The sequence below is a fragment of the Armigeres subalbatus genome, chromosome 2 (assembly GCF_024139115.2).
Source record: "Armigeres subalbatus isolate Guangzhou_Male chromosome 2, GZ_Asu_2, whole genome shotgun sequence".
In the NCBI taxonomy this organism is placed as follows: domain Eukaryota; kingdom Metazoa; phylum Arthropoda; class Insecta; order Diptera; family Culicidae; genus Armigeres; species Armigeres subalbatus.
In genome coordinates, this window is record NC_085140.1 from 271,652,041 (window position 1) to 271,676,321 (window position 24,281).

General features: G+C 39.1%; 1 protein-coding gene across 3 annotated transcripts in view; it reads right to left on the reverse strand.

Moving 5' to 3' along the window:
• LOC134212245 (ski oncogene) overlaps positions 1–24,281 on the reverse strand; it is a 477,716-nt gene that overhangs the window by 43,185 nt on the left and 410,250 nt on the right. The window lies entirely within an intron of this gene.

The following is a 24,281-nucleotide window of genomic DNA, read 5'->3' on the forward strand; positions in this document are numbered from 1 at the left end:
TGGGGGGCCCTCCTTAGCCGTGCGGTAAGACGCGCGGCTACAAAGCAAGACCATGCTGATGGTGGCTGGGTTCGATTCCCGATGCCGGTCTAGGCAATTTTCGGATTGGAAATTGTCTCGACTTCCCTGGGCATAAAAGTATCATCGTGCTAGCCTCATGATATACGAATGCAAAAATGGTAACCTGGCTTAGAAACCTCGCAGTTAATAACTGTGGAAGTGCTTAATGAACACTAAGCTGCGAGGCGGCTCTGTCCCAGTGTGGGGATGTAATGCCAATGAGAAGAAGAAGAAGAATTTGGGCAAGTACAAAGAAATCTAAGCCCCGAACTCAATCCCAAACCAATCCTAATCCAATTCGAATCCAATCAAATCCAAATCTATTTAAAATCCAATCCAAATCGTATTCAAATCCAATCCAAATCTAATTCATATCCAATACTAATCAAATCGAAATTCAAATCAAATCGAATCTAAATAAATTTCAAATCCAATCCAAATCCAACCCAAATTCAATTTAAATCCCATCCAAATCCAATCCACATCCAATTAAAAAAATTGACGAAATTTTGACAAATACAATGATGGGATAAAAAGCAATTTATTATGATTTGTCCAATCTAACGCAAACTCATTTTTATCTAATTTCACAAAATCAATACATTTGGTACCTGGTGGCAATATGGGATTCTGCTAGGTGGGTCGCATATCCAAAAGTTTGGCAACCTCTGTACTAGGTAGCACATTGATTTTTCAAAACATTGTAAATGAATGCCCATGTCTGGTGGTAAATACCTACACTTTTTTTCCCTAATCGATTTTGAGCCAGCTGTTGAGGAAAACAAAACAAACGCACGGACATTGATCAGAGTTCTAGAGATTCCGAGTTCTATAGTGACATTTGCAACACCCGGGCAAAGCTGGATTTCTTTCGCCAGTTATAAATAACTGGTAGATAGGACCTTGCGTTGCTCTGGACCAGCACTTTTGCTTTTCAAATGTCAAATGTTGCAGCATCGCACTCTATGTACATCGATTTATGTACCTAGAATCGTATTGAATTTCTTCACTACTCACCAACTTTTTGTATATTGGTAATCTTCAAACTATCGCCGTTAAAATTCCTATCTTTTCCTAAATATAAACACAGCACATTTTAGAATGAATCGAATCGTGCATCAATCATGTATATTGGTCCATCCGTTCGTTAGTTATATTGCCTCAAAGGAGATGCAAACCCATTTTTATATGAAGAAAGAAAAGAAAAAGAAGATAAGAAGATAGAAGATTATTAAAAATCTAATAAATTCTCCTCAATTCCTATTTTTTTGCAGAAAAGATTTAAAGATTTCAAAGAAATTCCGTATTGTTATTATAAAGAGCTGTCAAACGATAATTTCTTGCAGTAATTATAATTTTCTGAAAAATAATCTAAATGTTAACCACCAGTAAAAGATTTCTAAGTAACAATGACATTTTAGACTTTCTATTAAGTATAGCAATACAATACAAAATAATCCAAAACAAAACTACAGTCGCCTCTCCACATCTCGATATTGAAGGGAACATCGAGATAAGGAAAGATCGAGGAATGGAAGAAAAATTGAAATGGGTACGAAATGGCTGGTTGTTACGAAAAACGAAAACAAAACAAATGTCATCCCTTGTTCTGATGTATTTGTTATTGTCTGAAAATGGTTTAGTAGCCAAAACGTTTGAATATATCGATATTGGGAGAGAGATCCCTGTTCAAAATATGACCAGAACACATCGAGATAGAGAGATATCGAGATAGGAAGGTTATCGATATCTAGGAAACCCAAATGTAAAAAAAAATAGGACGGTGAAAGATTTCTGCATCTTTAAGGTCACTCCTGACGGAATCCAAGTTTCAAAGTGCTCGCGTTTTCGGGGGCACACCACTCGATACGGAAGCAACGTACAACTGTCATTTTTGTTGATTTAGTTTTGCTGCGTCGCAGCATGCGTGAAAAAATAAAAATAACAGTTGTGCGTTGCTTCCATATCAGTGTGCTTAAACGCTACTAAACTTGAGCACTAAACTTGACCTTAAGGTCACTCCTGACAGAATCAAGTTTAAAAAGTGCTCGCGTTTTCAGGGCACACCACTTGATACGGAAGCAACGCATAACTGTCATTTTAATCGTTTCACGCATGCTGCGACGCAGCAAAGCTAAATCAACAAAATGACGGTTGTGCGCCGCCTCCGTATCAGTGGTGTGCTAACTACGAAACACTGAAACGGATTCCGTCAGGAGTGACCTTAAGAGATGTTTTTTGATCAATCAGTCTTCATCAAAAAGCAACTCTCTAGCTAATTTAAAACTAATTGCACAGTGCGCCCAGAAGTTCGAAAAAAATATAATGTAAAAACTATAATGAATAAGAAAGAAATTTTTATTATAAACTATGGAAAAACACGAGATTAGGGATCTGAGTTAAGAAATTTTTGAGAAACAGTTTTTAACAATAAAAAAACATATTTTGTTGTTTTTGTTCTATAGTTGTTTCCTAAATGCTTTCTCATGATTTGCCATGAACTCATGGAAGTAGGTACTACATCTATGACTCTTTTTTCATGACTGACACTGTACATCTGTGTCTGGCCAGCATACAAAAGGGGCCAGCAGCGGAAGGACGTAGGTAGGTACGTCTCTAAGCAAATGAGCATGAGAAGCGATGCAACCAACACGCCACCAAGGTAACGGCGGCCGTCGCCGTCGAAGACGACGATCGGCGACACACTCAGCGGCAATTAGGTCCAGGCTGATAATGGACAACTCTTAATCAGCAGGGACAGCACCGTTTGCAACTTTGTATGGGTAAACAGCGTCATTCGGAATGGTTGCATGATCGGAGCAGAGGTGAAGGGATGCCACTTGGTGTTGGTCCTTACGACCGTATTGCGTGAGAAGAAACTTCGATATAGAAAAAAAATGTAGTGGTTGCATCGCACCGACACTGCATGGTGTATTATTAGACTCCACACGCGAATGTCGAATTGTTTTAAATGGGTTTTTGATTTGATTTCTTCATCATTCTAGATATGGAATTGATTATGAAACTGTTTAAGAACTTAACACTACTAGTGTTGGGACTGCGTGCAGAGCTATAAAAGATGTATTCGTAAGAAATGGCACATATGAATTTGTTTGTGTCCCTATTTTTTGTTAGTGAAAATTTTGTAATTTTCAGCAAAAAGGGCTCAATGTCTATTGACAACAAATTTCGCATGTACGTACACCCATGTTTCCAATTCAAATACAAATACATGCCAATGATGGCCATCCCACTCATGCACTCGCGTCCCTCTTGTGAATGACAAATGAGCTTTTTTCGAAGGTGTTGTACTTTTTACAACGATGCGAGTCCCGGAAGGCTAACGGTCAATTTATACCAACTTCCAGGGCAGGAAAATTATGTCGCCAAGACCAAATTCTATATCTCAGATGATGCTCGAACAAGAAAAATGTAAAAAAAAAATGCAATTTCAAATCTGTTTCCTCTTATTTGATGTCACGGAAAGCGTTCGTAGAATTACGAATTCTATGAAATACTAATATTTGATTATAAATGGATTCTTACCTTTAACTAATTTTTACAATAAATGCAAAATAGAACCATATTTACCTGAAACGAGAAAAAATAATCCGTTAGATTTCTAGCTCGATTTGTAAATGACGTAATAAATATGCATTGCACTCTAACAAAAGTGACCTTCAACTCGTTAAAAATGCAGAAAAACATCCACCAGAGAATACGGCAACCAAAACAAAAATGCACAACCCAGCTGACAAACAGCACTCCCATATTTTCTCACACAAATAGAACACGTCCTCCATTTCAGCAGCATCTTTTCTGTCCGGAGATTTATTACCCTAGCAGCGTCTTTCCCATCGTTTCCGGATTCATCCGGCACTACGCTGTACGACGGCGGACATTCGGCGTCAACCCATCGGACGACCGTTGTAGCACCAGTATACATCCTCCTGCTCGTGAAGGTGTTGTTTTTCACGTTGTTCCAAGGATACCGTATTTTTTCCTCGTCCGCCGAAATGTTGCATTGAAGAGTGGGAAACTTTTTCTTTCGGAATGGAAAGACAGAAAAAAAAACCGGGCTCTTTTACACTGTTTTCCTAGCGGGATAGAGGGAAAGTTTCCTGACGCGCGTGCACTATATTAATCACCGAGGAGGAATAGCGTAGTTATTCTTCCAACTTCCGTCGAAGTTCTATGGGATCGAGTGCCAAAATCCAAGTGGAATAAAGTTTCGGTTCGATGGGAAAATTGCAATCGCTTCACGTCGTCGAATTTTGGGAAAATCTTTTGGGAAAAGCGGGATGTGGGAAAAGGAGAAAAACTCTTGATCATCCCGGGGTGCATAATGTTGGAAAGTTTGAAACCAGGATATAGAGAAGATCTGCTGAGTGATGGAGTGGTCTCGTTACAACTGAGGAGAAAGAAATACAATAGCTACGTGACACACTTGCGCATTTTGAATTTGAACAATTCGAAGTGAATTTAGAAGTTGTGCATTTTTTTAATATAATATTATCCATGGCCTAATCGAAATCTGCGGTTCTTCAAGTGATTAAGTGGTTTTTATGTTTGTAATTTGTGCCTTTTATTGAATACGATAATCTGTTAGTGAGTCACTTTGTATCAGTTCAAACTGTTTCTGTAAAAAATGTTTCTGTAAACTATCATCCCAAGTGTAACAAGAAAACAAGTATTAGAACTTTTTTTTTACCAACATACGGTCCATGCCGTGCACACTCAGTTTTTATTTCTGCAGCTCGGCAAAAATCCGCACAGCCGTGCACCAGCAAAATAAAAAACTGATATTTCAGCAAAAATGACGTTTGTTAGTTGATTTTCGGCAAAATATTTGCTGATTCTCAGCTATTTTGACAGAAATCTCGGCAAAAAACATGTTTGCTGGGGCACGGCTGTGCGAATCTCGGTAAAAGTTCAACATTTTGCTGAGATCCCGGTAAAAAAAAATTAAGTGTGTGTATTCTAAGATTATAACTTAGTTCCCATAATTGATACCAACTTAATTTCGTCGCTACTATTCAATTATCATCTCACAAGCAACGTTGATGGATTGTCATGTTCTGTTCACAAATTGACAATCAATTTCCTCCCTGGTCAGTAGCAAAAACGATGAAATTACTCAAGTGTACAAGTGTTCGCTCATCCCCAAACGACACGTCGCTACCAAATCCGGCAGAAAATTCCAGCCAACTATAAATAATGATGAAATTTATGTGTCATCCAACTAGCAGAACGCTCTCCGCCGCGATGTCGCGTCTGAAAAAAAGAAGCATTTTGCCTCAGAGGAAGCGATGAGCAAGATTTTGACGATGGAACGGGGACAGCTCTAGTGGTGTCACAGCACCGCCACCCGCGCTCGCTGTGTTGGCAGAACCCCAGTTTCCATGCAGATCCACTCGAGAACGCGTCGCCAACAACGTCGGGCAAACGAGACGCGGAAGATCGCCATCATCTCGTCGGCAACTAAATTCTTAGCGGGAGACGAAATATGACTTTCTAAAATTAATTTACGCTCCTCCGCGCTTCGGTCGGACGCGGTTTGTTGGCTGGTTGGCTGCTGCTCAATTCACGATTCCTTTCCATCCGCTGAGTTCAACCCATTCCTCCTACAAGTGTAAATAGGTGATGCATTTGAGCCCCGCTCCATGCCACCACTTGCGCCAGGCCATCTTCTTGGTGAAATAGTGCCACTCGGTGGTCACCGCCATCAAGCAGATCAACGATTACCTACGCTGAAATTGTTATTACAGCTGTCATTTGGTTGCTCCCCGTCCAAGACGTCTGTTGGTGACGCGACGCCGTCCACCGTTGCCGGGAAGAATCTACTGCACTGCGCGGCACCTTCGCCATTCCCGCCAAATCGCAGTTGCAGTTTGTAGCAACGCTTCGCCATTTAGAGAGGCCGGAATAATCCCGCGCAATGTGCGCGCACATTTAACCATCCTCATTGCATCGGTCGCTGCCATCGGCCGGTATGGCAGCGGGGACAATCATAATTTATGAGACGATTCTTGAAAGAAACCAGCCAGTAATTGATGGACACAATTATCCTGCTCAATGGCAAATAAATTGTGGAATAATCCTCCGCCGCCACTGGCACTGCGTGGGGCTCCAAGGCGACGCAGTTGAACGGGGGAAGATAGTGCGGAATGTCTTCGTTTGGCTTTTGTGGGTTCCCGAGGATAACGGTCAGGGTTTTGATTGTTGAAGAAACGCAGAATGACACATTGTTTGGCGTGAAAAATGAGGCTGGATTACGACGAGCTTCTGCGGTAATTGGAAGTTGAAAATTATATTCTCTTTGTTTCATAATGAGTCAACTCGATCATTAGACACAGATTTTCTGCAATCGGGTCACATTCAACATATTTCTGAGTTGAAGGAACCGTTTTCCAATAAGAAAAATCAATAATTCATTGAACTGTATCATAGCCTCAATTTGCTATCAAGTTTATTAGAATTTCCAAAACCTATATCGAGTTATCAAACCTTTACATTGCTTTTCAGGTCTTATGAATTATTCCCCAGTTAGTTCAACCGAATTGATTGATTTGTCCTGATAAAGAATCAAGATGCTTTTTTATTTCTTTATGCAACAAATCAAGCTCGCCTTTTAACATATTTCGACTTGTATCTAGATTCTAAACCGAGGAAGACTACTTTGTAATGCGTCGTCGAGAAGTGGCACCCTTTGCCCACTATGTTGTCTTTTAAGGGGTGGGTCATTACACCACATAATATAGTGTTATTTTCATCACGCACTTATTCAAGAGGTCGACCGTCGTCGGCAGCAGCTTGAAAGACCCTAGAATGCGTCAAACCATTTGGCGTGCTCGCTCACGTCCAAGCATATCGGGACCCTATTAAATATAGGATGCTGCCTGATTCAATGGAATGGGAATAGGCGTTTTCCTCACACTTCACTGACAGACTGATCCCCGAGGGGAGACCAAGCCGGGCAAAATTATACCCCAGGTGGAAGGATAATAATGGGTACTACATTTTAAAGTGTAAATTCTTCTACAAATAAATGGCACAAACGGGTGACAAACCGGTCCCGTCTGTGGACATTCCAGTGAACGCTACTCGTGCTATGGAAAGAAGCTGTGCTGATGGAGATGGATTGAATGAACGGACAATTGTTTAGCTAATTGCAGACATAAACGAATATAACGCAGTTCGAAAATTCGACGCAATTTTCTATACCTCAAAACTATTTTTACTCTTGCCTATCTATTACAATTGAAAGGCTATCGTCTCACTTTTAAATAAAAAAAGTCGTGTAGAGACATCCATCGAACAAGTTCTGGATCACTTTTCAGCACTTTTGTTCAAAAAAATGCAAAGCAGTGTTATGAAACGAATGCTCTAATGTGAATATTATAAAAGTTGCAAAGTTTCATTGAAAAAAACTTAATAATTACATAACTTTGATTAGTATCATGGTTTGAACTAAATTCGTACCATAGTTTGAACTACTGACAGCAGCTCCTAAATATAATACTAATCATGAAACGCTGAGGAAACCTAAAGAAAAGTAAATTTATTTTACTATTCATCTTCGCATTAGATTAGTAACTCAAAACGTGTAAAAATCGTTTAAATTATCGATAGGAAAATGCGATTTTTTCATATTGGAAATGTAAACAAAATGCTTCAGCTAGGCGCATGCAGCGCTCCCGGCGGATAGCAGAACATGACTGCGTTTACAAGTTCAAACCACGACACATTTAAGTTCAAACCATGATCAGTTTTTACCTTGTACAAATGTTGATATTTTAACTATATTTAAAACTGTTTCTCAATTGTACGATGATGTCAATCGATTACAGATGAAAATGGCTTTCTTTTGATATATTGATCTCACTTCTGTGTCATGAAATGCGTCGGGAAACTAGCTGTATGTACCCGGCCTTGCTCGGAATTGCCAGTTTGATTCGCAGTTTTTTCACAATCGGAAAATGAATAAACCAATTGGTCAACAGAATAATTGTGTTTTCTTATTGATACTTCATCATTTGATTAAAAGAAGGCAGATTTCATTTGAAAACATTGACTGGTTTTGAAGAAGGGATCAAACCCATAATCGCCTTATACCGGGAAAACGGAATCGGCCAAGGGGTTCAGAAGTTACACTGAGTTGATCGATAACTAACCAATACTCCACGCCCCAAACCCTCCCGCTTTTTAAAGAGCATCTTTAACTCCCCTATTGTCGTCTCCTTAAGATAAAGAATGTGTATTCCAAGTTTGGTTGCAATCGACCAAGGAGTTCAGAAATGCACTGAGTTGATCGATAACTAAACAATACCCCCTTTCGTAGTTTCCTTAAGATAAAGAATATGTGCTCCAAATTTGGTTGAAATCGGCCAAGGGGTTACGAAGTTACACTAAGTTAATCGATAACTAAACAATACACCTCCCCCCACACCCTCTCCCTTTCAGGAAGAGCATTCCTATCCCCTCTATCGCCGTCTCCATAAGATACATAATAAGTGTTCCAAATTTGGTTGAAATCGGTACAGGGGTTCAGAAGTTACACTGAATTGCCCGTTTTCTGAACAATACTCCTCCCTCCAGACCCCTCCCCCTTTCATAAATCACTCTCCCATATGATCGGCTCCTCATAGTGAAAATGTGTACAAAATTTGGTTGAAATAGGAGTTGAAAGTTACATATAATTGTTCGTTTTCTTAACAAACCCCTACCCCTTTTCAGAATAACCCTCCCACCCCCTTTGTTAACTTCCCCTGAGGATAGAGAATGTATGTACTAAATTTGGTTGAAATCGGCCATGTGGTTCAGAAGTAGTTAGCGATCATATATACATAGATTGGTTTATATATATACACCCAACCAGCGGATGGCAGATTTTTATACAGTTCTGCATAAGAACCTTACAGAAAATGTATAATAATTGGGCATATATAATTTCGTGTCCGCAATAGTACTAAGTGTTTTAAATTTCGGCGACTTCAATTTCAAAATCACCCGTATGAACCACAAACGTAAATTTTAAATGTTGTTTCTTTTCTCATTACATACGTGTGTTCATGATCAGAACACGTAAGTGCTCAACGTAATCAAAATGCAAACCCCCGGAAAATACGTTCGTGCTCCTTTGTACCCAGTTTCTGACACTAGTGATGACGAACACGAGCACAGTGAACTGGCGGAAGACATTTCGTTGAAGAGCAACTCTGCGGATAAGGTCATGGACAACTGTAGCGAGGACAGTTACGACCCTAGCGTAGAACACAATACGACAACCATGACATGCGTTGAGTCAGAAGCGAACACGAACGACAATCGACTGAGGAAAATGGAAAATGCACTATTGGACATTACGAAAACTCTACAATCCATGCAATCAACACGTCCCACAACCACGGTCGACCACGATGAAAACTGGTCTTCATTTGTTACTCCCAATTATTCTTCCGACATCAATTCGTCAAGCATTAGATGGGACAACGTTAGAGCACAACTTCTGAAAGGTCTGAGAAATAAGGAATTGGTGAAAGCCGCCAGGACCTACGGCCACGAAACAAACTACATAGTCCAAGCAGCAACAAGAAACGAAGCTTACGAAGTCGAAACAGCAGCAACAGACCGCATTGAATCGTATCGTCCAGAGCCCTACTCAGTCAACCGAGTACGACACCAGTCGTCCAATCGTGGATATCCAAGGAAACGTTCGAACACGGGATGGAGCAATAAAACGCAGGCAAAACGTTATAAGAACAGTCAGCAAACGTCGTCCAGAGATGAAGACACACGTCTGCTCCGCTGTCGGCGTTGCAATTTATCCAGTCATCCAGAATCGGGCTGCCCGGCTTTCAACAGGAAATGCAACACATGCGGCTTGAAAGGACACTACGCTGTGGTTTGCCGAAAAACACGTATCAGAGAAATTCAAATCAAAACCTCGACATCCCCTATTCGAAATGGTGACACGGAAGACACACAGGTAATGAATGACTAAATTCTATTTCCAAATACAAAAAAAAAACGAAACAAATATGAACTCAATTTTATTAAAAGAACGCTTGTTTTCACTTTTATTCGATAACTATCCATTTTAGTACGTGAATGCTCTAACTCTTGAAGACGTATTGGTAGATTGTTCGATAGGCTCATCAAGCCCAATTAAGCTGTTGATTGATTCTGGCGCAGACGTAAATGTACTTGGAGGGAACGATTGGATCCGCCTCAAAAATGAATATGACTTGGGATTAGTACAACTTAAGCTTGTTGAAAACTCTCTTGCAAAACGACTCCACGCGTACGGAGCGAAGACGTCTATGGCCATAGACTGTGCATTCGAAGCAAATATCGTTATACCAAAACTCGGCAGAGTTTGCCCTAGGGTGGTATTTCACGTGGTGCGCAACGGAACGAGATCTTTGCTTGGTCGTTCAACAGCCAGTGATATGGGCCTCTTGCAAGTCATAACAAGGATCGACAATCTTGAAAATACAGAAAAAACCGAAATATTTCCGAAAATACCTGGGGTCAAAGTAAAGTTTAGCGTTGACAAAACAGTAGCTCCTGTCAAAAATGCTTACTTTAACGTCCCCGCTGCTTTTCGAGAAGCAGCAAAGCAACGGCTACTAGAAATGGAGCGACAAGGCATTATTGAGAAGGTGACTGCGGCCCCGAATTGGATCAGCGGAATGTCGGCTGTAGCCAAGAATAATGGTGACTTCAGATTGGTTGTTAACATGCGGGCTCCGAACAAGGCGATAAATCGTGAGTACTTCCGCCTTCCTCTAATTGAAGAGATGAAAGTCGCACTACACGGATCTAAATGTTTCACCAAACTCGACCTCAGCAACGCATTTTATCATCTTGAACTGCATAGTGATTCTCGGGACCTCACTACTTTCTTGTCAGAGAATGGTACGTATTTCCACTATTTACCAAGACAATTAATCGTTTTAGTTAAACATGCATTTTAACTTACAGGCATGTACCGGTTTACTAGATTGATGTTCGGGGTGAACTGCGCCCCCGAAATCTTTCAAAGAGAAATGTCACGCTTGTTGAAAGATGTCGAGAATAAAATCGTCTACATAGACGATATTCTTCTCTTCGCCGATAATTTTTCCGATTTGCGTAAAACTGTGAGTAGGGTGTTAGAAATTTTAAGAGCCAACAATCTCACATTGAATCTCACAAAGTGGGAATCCGATAAGACTCGCCTTAAGTTTATAGGCCACGAACTCGATGAAAAGAGTTTCCATGTTGACGATGAAAAGAAAAGAAGCATCCGCCGTGAACCTTCTACAGTTTCCGAGTTACGTAGTTTTCTGGGGTTAACCGCATACATTAGCCCACACGTGAACAATTTCGCAGACATTACCAATCCCATATGGGAGATTGTCAAAGCCAAATGCTGGACATGGGGACCGAAACAAAGTCAGGCCTTTAGAACAGTACAACAACAAATTGCCAGCTGCTGTGTATCACTAGGGTTTTTCTCCGAAGATGATAATACAGTTTTGTATACGGACGCATCACCAGTAGCTTTGGGAGCTGTCTTAGTACAAGAAGACGACATTGGTACGGCAAGAATTATAAGTTTCGCTTCCAAATCGCTAACTTGCACGGTCCCTTTCCGATGATATGAGGCCACACAGCGTCTAACATATCAATTTACGTTTCTGTCTATTTCTCTTCTCTCTTCTCGCATCTTATTTACCATTTCCCATTTCTCACTTCTCACTCTTCACTTCTCCTTTTTCATTACTTGTTTTTCCCTTTCCATTTTCGCTTCTCCGTTTTAACTTCTCACTTCTCATACCCGAGCAGCATATATATGTTGCATATAGGGCCCTCCTTAGCCGTGCGGTAAGACGCGCGGCTACAAAGCAAGACCATGCTGAGGGTGGCTGGGTTCGATTCCCGGTGCCGGTCTAGACAATTTTCGAATTGGAAATTGTCTCGACTTCCCTGGGCATAAAGTATCATCGTGTTAGCCTCATGATATACGAATGCAAAAATGGTAACTTGGCTTAGAAACCTCGCAGTTAATAACTGTGGAAATGCTTAATGAACACTAAGCTGCGAGGCGGCTCTGTCCCAGTGTGGGATGTAATGCCAATAAGAAGAAGAAGAAGAAGAAGAAGATATGTTGCATATAGGTTATAGTAACTCTTATATGACTGACTAGACTCAGTCACAATAAGGTTGCTGTAACCAGTTTCACTTGACTTGTGCTGCTTGGGTATCTCGTCTATCAGTTCTCACATTTCTCACAAAAGCGAGTAGCTTTTCATTTTTCGCCTCTGACTTTCACATCTCATTACTCGCCGTCTCACCTCTCATATATAACTTCTTGCTTCTGATATATCATTTCTAACGTCTCATTCTTACTTCTCGCTTCTCCCATCTCACTTCTTACTTCTCAAGTCCCAATTCCCAGTTTACAATTCTCGATTCGTACTTCTCACTTCTCATCACTGGCGGAGTTAAGCTGGGGCACGATTTTTTTAAATTTATTAAAGAATTAAATAGAAAATCCTAAAGGTGTTATCGGAAGGGTTTCTATTGGTAATGTCAATGGAATTTCCCAGGCTATAGACATCCCTATCTAACTCCCTTAGCCTAAAAATAGCCACCATGTCCCGGGCACAGTGTGCAGATAGACCGCTGTCAGTTGCATGAGATGTCAACAATCGTCAACAACACCAATGATTGTAGCTTGATAATTAAAAATATCCACAACAATAAAAGAGCAGGATTTATTTTTAAATTCTGCTCAAGCTTTTCACGGTGAAATAAAAGACAAATTGTTGTTCTCCATGTAAGTAAAATCAAAATTGATCATGTAGATAAGTCTTAAATCAATTAAACTCATTAGTCATATTTAATTAATATTTCCGATTAAAGTTGAATATTGAAGAAAGCTGAATTTGGATGTTTTATGATGTTAAGCTTTTTTAGATTTGACGTACGTTGCTCGGCGTTGGTGTTGGTGTTGGCTACGCTAAACATGAGGTCTTAGCATAGGGCTGGAATTTCCAGATGAAATAATGGAATAATAACTTTAACTGCGAGGTTTCTAAGCCAAGTTACCATTTTTGCATTCGTATATCATGAGGCTAACACGATGATACTTTATGCCCAGGGAAGTCGAGACAATTTCCAATTCGAAAATTGTCTAGACCGGCACCGGGAATCGAACCCAGCCACCCTCAGCATGGTCTTGCTTTGTAGCCGCGCGTCTTACCGCACGGCTAAGGAGGGCCCTATATGCAACATATATGCTGCTCGGGTATGAGAAGTGAGAAGTTAAAACGGAGAAGCGAAAATGGAAAGGGAAAAACAAGTAATGAAAAAGGAGAAGTGAAGAGTGAGAAGTGAGAAATGGGAAATGGCAAATAAGATGCGAGAAGAGAGAAGAGAAAGAGACAGAAACGTAAATTGAGATGTTAGACGCTGTGTGGCCTCATTATCATCGGAAAGGGACCGTGCAAGTTAGCGATTTGGAAGCGAAACTTATAATTCTTGCTGTACCAATGTCGTCTTCTTGTATTGAGACAGCTCCCACAGCTGCTGGTGATGCCCCCATGTACAAAACTGTCTTATCATCTTCGGAGAAAAACCCTAGTGATACACAGCAGCTGGCAATTTGTTGTTGTACTGTTCTAAAGGCCTGACTTTGTTTAGGTCCCCATGTCCAGCATTTGGCTTTGACAATCTCCCATAGGGGATTGGTAATGTCTGCGAAATTGTTCACGTGTGGGCTAATGTATGCGGCTAATCCCAGAAAACTACGTAACTCGGAAACTGTAGAAGGTTCACGGAACTTACGGATGCTTCTTATCTTTTCATCGTCAACATGGAAACCGTTTTCATCGAGTTCGTGGCCTATAAACTTAACACTTTGCGAGATTTAGTGTGAGATTGTTGGCTCTTAAAATTTCTAACACCCTACTCACAGTTTTACGCAAATCGAAAAAATTATCGGCAAAAAGAAGAATATCGTCTATGTAGACGATTTTATTCTCGACATCTTTCAACAAGCGTGACATTTCTCTACTATGAAAACATGACGAACACTCATGTCTATCAGTATATGTATGTATTTGTGTATATGTATGTTGTATAATGCGCAAAAACCAACCGCACTGGAAGACGGTCGAAACGAGACTCCTTGTAAGACTTTCCATGGAATTCCTGAAGAAACTCCTCATGGATTTCTCCTAAGGGGCTGTCCATATACCACGTGGACAGTTTAGGGGGGAGGGGATGTATGGCAAATGTCCACAAATTATTGAAAATTTATATGAGCAATTTTCCACGCTGGGGGAAGGGGTATCTAAACTTGACCAAAATCTGTCCACGTGGTATGGACAGCCCTTAATGTCTAAAGGTATTCTAAAACAATTTCCAGGGTATTCAGAAGGAATTCTCAAGTATTTTCTAGGTATATCCGAATTTTTTCGAAATGAATTATAGGATTTTGCAAAGGAATTTCTAAAAGAATTCGTAAAGGAATTTCGAACAGATTTCTAAATTAAATCCTGAAGATTTCCGACATTCTTAAATTTCTGTATGAATCTTCTTTGGACATTCAATTCTTCCGACACTTTCTGGAATGTCTTCTAAAATCCTTCAGTTTTCCTTGAGAATTCTTCGGAAATTTTGAGTCTGCCAGTACTTTCAAAGAAATCCCTATGAAAACATTAGAAAGTAATTCTTGAAATTCCTTCAAATTTTCTCTCCGGAATTTCTTAAGAATTTCCTTCAGGAATTCTTCCAAAAATTATTCCAAATGTATTCCAGAAGAAATTTTCGAACAACAACAATTTCAAAACGAATTTCTGAAGGAATTGTTAAAGAAAATTTTCTAAAGAATTATTAAAAGAATCAACGAAACATTATCTAATGAAATTTCCAAACAAATTCCCATTAGAATTTTCATATATTTTTTTAGAGTTCTACAAGAATTCCTCCAGCAACATCTGATAATTTGTTTCCGGGAATTTTGCCAGGAATTTCTCGGGAAGTCGCAATTTCTTCTCTTCTCTCAGAATTTCTTAAAATCATCTGCAAAATAAACTATTTTATATTAAATATTTGTTTGAGAATTCTTTAAGAATTTCTGGACGAATTCTTAAAGGAGTTCCCGAAATTCTTGAATTTCTCTGTGAACTCCTCCAAGAATTTCTTCAGAATTTTCTTCAGAGATTCTTTCCAGTAATTCTTTTGGAAATGCATCAAGATATTCCCTCAATTTTTTCTTTCGAAAATTGCTTTGTAAATGCCATAAAAAATCTTTTAACACTTTTTGCGGAAATTATTTTAGGAATTCCATCAAAAATTGCTTTGGAAATTTGTAAAATCCACTGGAAAATTCTCAAGAAATACATACTTATTTTTTTTAGGGAAATATTTTAGGATTTTTTTTCGTAAACCACTTCTGAAATTCATTCAGAAATTCTTTTAGGATCACTCGAAAATTACTTTAAGAGCTTTTCCGTAAATTTCAGCTGGAAATTCCTCTGAAATTTCCTTTAAAAACTATTTCTAGAATTCCTTTCGTATTTCCTATTTCATTCTTTAAAACATTCTGGGAAAAAAATCTTCCAACTAAATTTCCGGAATAGTTTCTGCAGGAATTTCGGAAAAAAAAAATCATATGGTTTTACTAACATAATTTATGAAAGATTTCCTGGAGGAAGTTTCTAAGGAATTTCCGAAGAAATTTCTAAAGGAATTTCTAAAAGAATTCGTAAAGGAGTTTCCGAAGAAATTAAAAAAAATATTCTTAGAATTCTAGGAACTTTTTTCAAATAGGTGTAGCTGTATTTGATCTTGAAATTTGAAACGACTCCTACTATCTCTATTCAGCAGATTTCGTTCAACTGACGTTACTACCTGATAGATTGCAATCTATTCTTTCTGTTCGGTACAACAGTTGACCAAAATAGCTTGAATGAAGAGCAAATTTAACGAGACGAGGCCAGTCTCGGGCTGAAAGTCTCGATAATAAAGACAAAAAAAAAACAGAATCGCTATTCTAAAAATCATGGTCAGAATCAATTACGCCCATTTGAAAAAAGTTCCTAGAATTGCTTCTTTGAATTTTCAAAAGAATGTCTTGAGGAATTTCTAAAGGAATATCAAGATTTATCTCCGAAGTAATTTCCAGAGGATTTTCTGGAAAAATCCATAGAGTAAATTTTGAAAAATAGCAGGATGTCCAAATAAATTCTTGAACAAATTCAATCTCGGAAATGCCTTCAGGAGTTTCGTTGTTGCTTGCGTTAGCAGTTCGTTCGGAAACTCCTAAGGAAATTCCTGAAATTTGGTCCGGAGTGCAAAGAGTTTTTCTGGAAATTCTGGAAAAATTATTGGAAAATTTCGAGGAATGAAATCCGATGGTATCCGATAGAATACCTGAAATAATTTTGAAAGTTCTTGGAAAAGAATTCCAAAGAATTTTTAGACATAAGACGATTGCATTGCATTTTATAGAAGCCATTAAAAATTTTGTACTGTTTGAATTTTCCTTACATTTTTTGATTGATTTATCGCTTAACTGATTAACGCCTCTAATTGTAGTTCTTATTACTGACGCCACATTAAAAGATGAACCAATTACGCCAAAAATGATGGTGCCTACCATTACCAAAGCTCTAACCCCGCCAGTGCTTCTCATGACTCATAATTTCCCACTAATCACTTTTATCGAAAGTTTTCCTTCATTTATCAACCCTAATTATTTGAGTAATGGTCAGTTATTTCATTGTTCAGAATAATGTTCATAATTTTGTTTTGAATAACATTTTGCACAATTCAATGAAAAATAGTTTTAGAAAGGGTCCATCGCAATGCAAAAACTAATCATTTCCAATTCCTATTCCGTCTATTTTATACACCTACTTTTTGCATGGAGCGCCAATATTTATTCAAAAACGCCCTTCTCTAAATAAGATAACTATGCTACTGATTCCTCAATGTGAAATATGTTTGTTTTCATTGTTAGACGATAAGTATCAACGTCACTCTCTGTGGTGTGTATTTAATTCTCCTCATTGTGCACACTGTGTGAGTAAATGTCATTTCTGCTTGTGAGATGTAACACTTTTTTAATTTTTAATTATTAATTATTTCTGGCATATGCCCTTATCAAGCTGGCTCCACCGTCAGCTTCGATGGGCTCATTTTGCTAAGCAATAGTTAACAAAATTTCCGTGGTATTTGCCTTAGAATTCGAACGCTTGAATAGTATCAAGCAAGAAACACTCATTTATAATATAAAATATTTTTTAATTTATGATCAATTTGATGACATTATGATTGAGAGCTGCCGTAGCTATTGTATCTTAATTTAGTCTGTTAACAATTAAATAAATTGCAGTGATTTGTACTATTTATTAGCCAATTTGATCGTTATTTGACACATGCACATACAGTTTTATGTTCGTATAGAAATTACTATGAAAATACTTTTGTTCTAGGAAAACTTTCTTAAGCTTTAACTAGCTTTAAAAATATATGAATCCATTGACAATGTAGAAAGTTCTGAAAGGAACAGTTGTTTTATTGCGAAATGATTTGATGCTTGCAATAAAAGTTGCAAAGTAAAATCGTGAGAAATTCATTTTAACAACAACTGTCTTCTAGCTTAGAAAGTATTTTATGAAGTCAACGGTGATTATATTCAAATAGTAAATACACCACCTCATGAACTGATTTTTTTTACATAAGTGGCGATTTATATAGTGATTTCCATACAAAATCCAAATTTAGGAACATCAAACCACAAATATCAGCAAGGGGAGCGAAACAGTCAAATTTTGAACCACTGTATTAAACAGTAAAAGAATCTAATTTCACTAAATAAAGGAATCAGCTGTCTCAACGCCATCAACTTTTCTACATGTATAAAGCATTTCAAGAAATTCTTCGAATTTAGATGAAAACATCTAAATCTGAAGATTCCCTTAAATTTGAAAAATCCCCGTAATCCAAGAACTACCTTAAAAAATGATTCCTTATAGTTTCGCAAAACGTTCTGAAGAATTATACAGAGAATAGTTCCGAAGAAATTCCGAAGAATTTCCTGACTAACTACGAATATTTTCATAAGGCAATTCAAACAATTTTGAAAATTTCGAAATTTCCCGATGAAATTCTTACATATGAAGAATTATATACGAAGGAAGCGAATTGTACCATCTACCGTTTAAATTGGACGTCTGCGGTGGGCCTATCACGTAGCCAGAATGTTGTTCTTGATAGTGATCGAACATGTCGGGAAGACTGGTGGTGGTACGAGCAAGGCGATCAGATGGAGTTGATTGGCGTACCTCCCTCCACCTCCGCGGGCTACATGATTGACGAGCTGCAGTTATGGACCGCGTAAAATGGAAGATTGTTCAATAGTGGGATGCCACTTCGGTTCAAGTTTGATTATATATTCGCTAGCTAAAACCGAGGTAAAAATTATATTTAAATGTGTTGATTAGTTCGCAATAAAACAGGATGGGAATTCAAATTTCAATTCTTGAAATTAGGCAATGAAATAGAACGAATTATTCCACAAAAGCTGTCAATCTGGGTACGTGCTTTTTTCTATAGATATGTCTGGTTTATTGGTTAACGATGATTGTTTTTGTGCATATACAGCAGTTAAAAGAATTTGTGGGTAAAACAGGACTACCATTCCTCATCCATTGAAGAAAAATGGTCTCAGGATTTTGATGGTTTCGCAGTGCTTGACAGAGTAGTGGGCAACAGGAACGTGGTCAAGTAGAAGCAAATTTATGAGATATTTACATTGGATCAACGCAAACAAAAGGAAACACAATCTTCATTCATATTCCCTTGGGGAACCATCAGGTCGGGTTTTTTAACCCTGCTTCACTTTTTGCGCCTTCCTGCCTAGCATGGTTTGCAGAGGACTTGAAGACGGTAGCGCAGCTCGAAGTTTGCTGCCGGCTGGCGTGAGCTATTGCCAGCACCGGGCTTAAAATGCGCATAAATTAGTCCAAGCGTCAATCAAGGCTCGTTGCTTTTCGTGCTGTTTTGTTTGCTAATCTCGCTGGAATTATGCTCGGGACGATAGCTGTGAGGATGATGGATTTTTCTGCAATACAGAAAAAGATAAACAACTATAGCATAGAGTTGGAGGTTCACGAATTACATTACGTCAGGTCATGCGGAAATATATTTGATCATTCGCTGAGCTACCAATTTCCTTTTTAACTAAGGTTCATTGGCCATAAAATTGTAACAGGCAGCTGTTCGAAATTGGATGATTGGGAACGTTTTTCAAACAGACCATTTTCGAAGTTTATATTTATATAAAACCCTAAATATTACACTAGATATCTAAACGACGTACTGAGTTATATTCATTTCATCGAGATTGAGAAAGTAAATCACCTAATTTATTGATATATTCAAAGTGTTCATAATTTAGAAAATATTTAATATACACAGCTTATTATAAGATTACAAATATTGTTCTCCCATTAACAAGTTTTACAGTTTTACACCTAATGTTATTAGATAGATGAAGAAGAATGTTTGTAATTTTATACTCGTTAACTAAACATTCGAAAATAATGGTTATCATTGACAATAACGAATCATCTATCGAATTTGACTACACTGAGAAGAGAATGATTGATGATGATGACACTTGATTTACGTCCCTATTTGACTACACTGAAGAGAGAATGATTGATGATGACACTTGATTTACGTCCCTCAGTGATCCATTTCCACCAGGGGCAGTGTTTGAAGCTATTCAATACTCAGCCGTCCTAATTCAATCCAAAACCACAACATTCGATCGATACGAAACCATCTGCAGTAAAAATGTCGCATAAAATTTTCCATAAACATTGCATGCGTTTTATGGACAATTGCGCAGTTAGAATACCCTCTCTAACAGACAGCCAGCCCAGCCTTGTACGTTGCTCCCGTCATCCGACACTGTGGGGACCAGCCAGCGTCGAAACATACCAAACGGTCATCGATGCCCCCGTCGACCGTGTCAACAACAGTGCACCATACGATTACTTTGTCATGCGACGGGGTTCATATAATGCTGCTGGACCGGCGACGACTACGACGAAAGGATTCGATTTAATTCTTTGATGACCGAAGGAGGACCATGAACCACAGCAACGGCGATGGATGAAACAGACAGGAATACCCGCAGCATGGATGGACAGATGGGACTCAAACTGCTGCTGCTGAGCTGCTGGTGGTTTCTCGGTGGTGATCGTGACGATGAAGTGAAACAAAATAGATGCAATTACGGAAAATTTATGAAAAAATATTTAGATTTTTTTATTTCACATCGATTTGGAGCTTTGACCACCAGTTGGATCGGTGGCACTTACAGGTGCAGTGGCGGGTTGCGGCATAACAGGATTCGTCGGAATATTTACTGCTTTGGTGGATTGGTTCATGGGTGCAGTGCGAAGAGCTGCAGATTTTATTACCAAATGGATGTCCAATAGCCATGCACAACCGACTGGCTGGTTCTCGGGCGCGTCGTCTGGTGCGAGCAAGATTTAGAGACGGTTACATTGAATATTTCGCGACGGGTGTGAATAAAATCCATAAAGCACTTAATCCTGAGGAGCAGATGAACGATATTCGACTAGGAGTTCGATGGCTGCATAGAAACATTCACATAATCTGATAGGCAAGAGTATAACGTAATAAGAGTAATTTTTTTATGATGCCAATAAGGTATGAACTATTGTAAACATTTCGAAATGTTTGTTTACAATTAGGAATCTACGAAAAATCATAATATTTTATTCAATTAAATAACAGCTGGTTTAGATGAAACCAGATATACCAATTCCTAGATTACATTAATTATGAGAAAACTTTCAAAGTGATACATATCGAACGATTTAATCGTAATTAGACGAATAAATAGACATTTTATCGGAACATTCCAGCACACGTCGGACAAGACGGTATAATATGCCAATACCTATATAAAAACTTTATACTTTTCAATTTATGCATGCTTTGTGTTATTTTGTACCGCCATCGGGGGTGACAATGGGTCTGGGGGTGAGAATAGGTCATCGCTCTCCCCGGCAGTCTGAGTCATGCAACAAAATCGTTCAAAAGGTCTCTTATATTTTAGTCTTCTTGCCCTCAGATACATTCAATCTATTCTACAAGCATTCTAAGTAGTTGAAACAGTGACCCATTCTCACCCCAATTGACCCATTGTCACCCCCGACGACGGTAGTCCAAAAAGTCGCAAATGCACTGCCTGTGAGGAGTGGTAAGGAGGAGACTTTTCGTGATCGAAAAGTTCTCCACCGGTCCACTGGGTGTTATGTGTCCTGTCCGTTGTCTAGGTGTTGAGTGTTCAGTCTGTACGACCTCATTGTCCGATCATTGTCCTATTCATGTTGCGAGTTGAGTTGGTCCAAACATTTACAAAAGAGGACAGGACAATGTTCTTGTCATTGGCAAAGTGGTAGTTTACATTGGGTTAGGAACAAAAGGTTGAAAGACAAAAGGTCGAAAGGACAAAAGGTCGAAGGACAAAACATCGAAAGACAAAAGGTCGAAGGGACAAATGGTCGAAAAAGACAAAAGGTCGAAAAGACAAAACGTGGAACGGGACAAAATGACGAAACGGACAGAACGTTGAACGGGACAAAAGGTCGAAAGAAACTAAAGATCAATAAGATCAAAAGGTCGAAATGGACAAGGAACTGGAAACGGAGATTTAATCTAGCACCAGAGTTCTCACAGTTAGAAAAACTCTGTCTTTTATTTTCACAATTTTAACAATACATAAAATACACTCGTAGAGTAACTAATAGATGTTGAGTTTTCAAATGTCACTTCGATCTGTCAAAATGGTGCATGCCGCACATCAAATACACGCGTATTTACACCGGTGTATTCAATCGTGCGCCTGCGTGGCTGCAGGTGCACTATTTTGACAGATCGAGACATTCAGATTTTCATCTATGTTGCATATGAATAATTTTAATTGGTACTAAAAATAGTTTAAATAAAGACAACTTTACAACTGTATGGGACAACTCTGTCTCTTCTAAGTTTTATTCATTTCCTAAATCAACAATTTTTATCTCTAACAGAACTATCTTGATATTCATAATATTGTTTCATAGTAATTACTCCTTCTTTGAAAATTGCTCATTCTTCAACTTTGATTGATTGATTTATTTATTTATTTAATTGTAATCGTCATCTGACACCTGGTGTCTCAATGACGCTAAGAATAAGGCAAACATGGATAAAATACAAGAAATACAACAAAACAGTAAAATAGCACTTTACAATCTACGGTTTTTATGTCAATTGGTATCACGGAAGTGCGATGAGTATGTTATTTCTACTTGAAGTTAAATGCATTTCATAAATTCTTCCGAAATACACCCAACTTGTCATCAACGTCTTGATCGACCTTTGTCCTTTCGGCCTTTTGTCCTTTCGACCTTTTGTCCTTTTCGACCTTTTGTGCCTTTCGACCTTTTGTCCTTTGCCTTTCTCCCTTTCGATTTGTCTTTTCGACCTTTTGTTCTTTCGACTTTTTTCTTTTCGACCTTTTGTCTTTCGACGTTTTGTCCTTTCGACCTTTTGTCTTTCGACCTTTTGTCATAGATTCGTTTACATTCACTGACAGGGTGTAAAACAAAAAGATCAAAATCCAAAACTTTCACAGAATAATGGGCCAAGCACAATGGATACGTTTACGTTTGCGTGCGTTTTGACAGTTTTCCTATGGGTCAAAACGCACGCAAACGTATCCATTGTGTTTAGCCCGTAAGGGCGAAGAAATATTGACGCGTCGAGCGATGCGGAATCATCGGCGGTCGTGCCTGCAGCAGTACTCAAGTGAAGTTGTTTGCATCGGTGGCGTAGCATCTCTCAAGGCAGATTTGCCTCCCGAGATTCAAACTATTGATAGTAATTGGAGGTTATTGATTGGTTCTTTTCAGGGCCACCATAATGTTCGGAGGAAAGTTGAGATTAATTTTTCCAAAGTACAACCGCCTGGTACGTAGAACATTCAGCATCATAGTACTCTCTTGAAATTGCGGGTGGGTTAATGCCACTTTCCGTCCTGTAAATCGTAGCAGGCCTTGCGGCCAGTGATGGGAAGTACTCAAAATCTTAAAACTCATGAAAGTGGGTTGAAACACACACAACTCAGCACCTAAAAAGTCATAGGTGAGTTGAATCATCGTACGTTTCCTTTTGTTTTCCTTTGTAGAAAACAGAAAACAAATTTATTTTAAATGCTTTTTTGAGCCGAATAACTTTACCAACACTGCTTGCGGCACACCGTCCCAATCCAGCCGTCTGGTTCTTCAACTAGATGGGAGTTGGACCAGGACCTGACTTACACCGATCCGGCTCTGAACATCGAGGTGTCAACCCCCGCTGACATCACTGCATCCACAAGATAGATCATGGGATCAAAGGTGAATATTCTGGCTGGATTCGTGGACGGCCCCAAGGGGACAATAATCATGAATAAAGCTAAACCAACTAATCAAAGCAATGAAAGTAAGCCCCTTCGCAAGGAGAGGTTTGGAGAGGTCTACACTATCAGGTGCGAGAGAGATATAGAGCTGAAGGAGACGAGTGACGAAGCAATCGTCGAGGAGAGCGTTCACGGTGCGCCAATTACCGTGACCTGAAGGTGAATCTGCGTATGCTTCGCATTTTTTTGGTTCTTGCTGCAAAGCTGGAACAGGAAGTGTTTACGCCTAGACTGGAAGGCTGTGACAAGGCGTAGACTACTCCTCTCTCGTTCCACAGTGCCACAACTATTATACAGGAATCGTTAGATTTCGTAGTCAGCAGTAAAAAAGATGACAGAGAAGCGCGCCAAAGCAACAAGCACTAGTCATCGCAAAAAGGTGTCAGGGAAGACAAACCAAGAGCGCGGACCGAAAGTTTAAAGACGTGAAGAGTGCTGAAATTGGCAGACATTGGTGAAGAGGTTTCGCAACATAAGGCGGCAGAGATTCCAAGATGATCAAGGAAGGGTTCACAGGCGGGGCTCTACGCTGACGAGGTGATCTTCCAAACTGGACTAGGTCACGACAACGGAAGAGATCATCGGCCATCAAAAACTAAGATGGAGTGGTGGTAGCATAGGCGTCCATCTGCCTGTGAAGGATCAGGTGACGCAGATTGGCGTGATGAGGTTATCG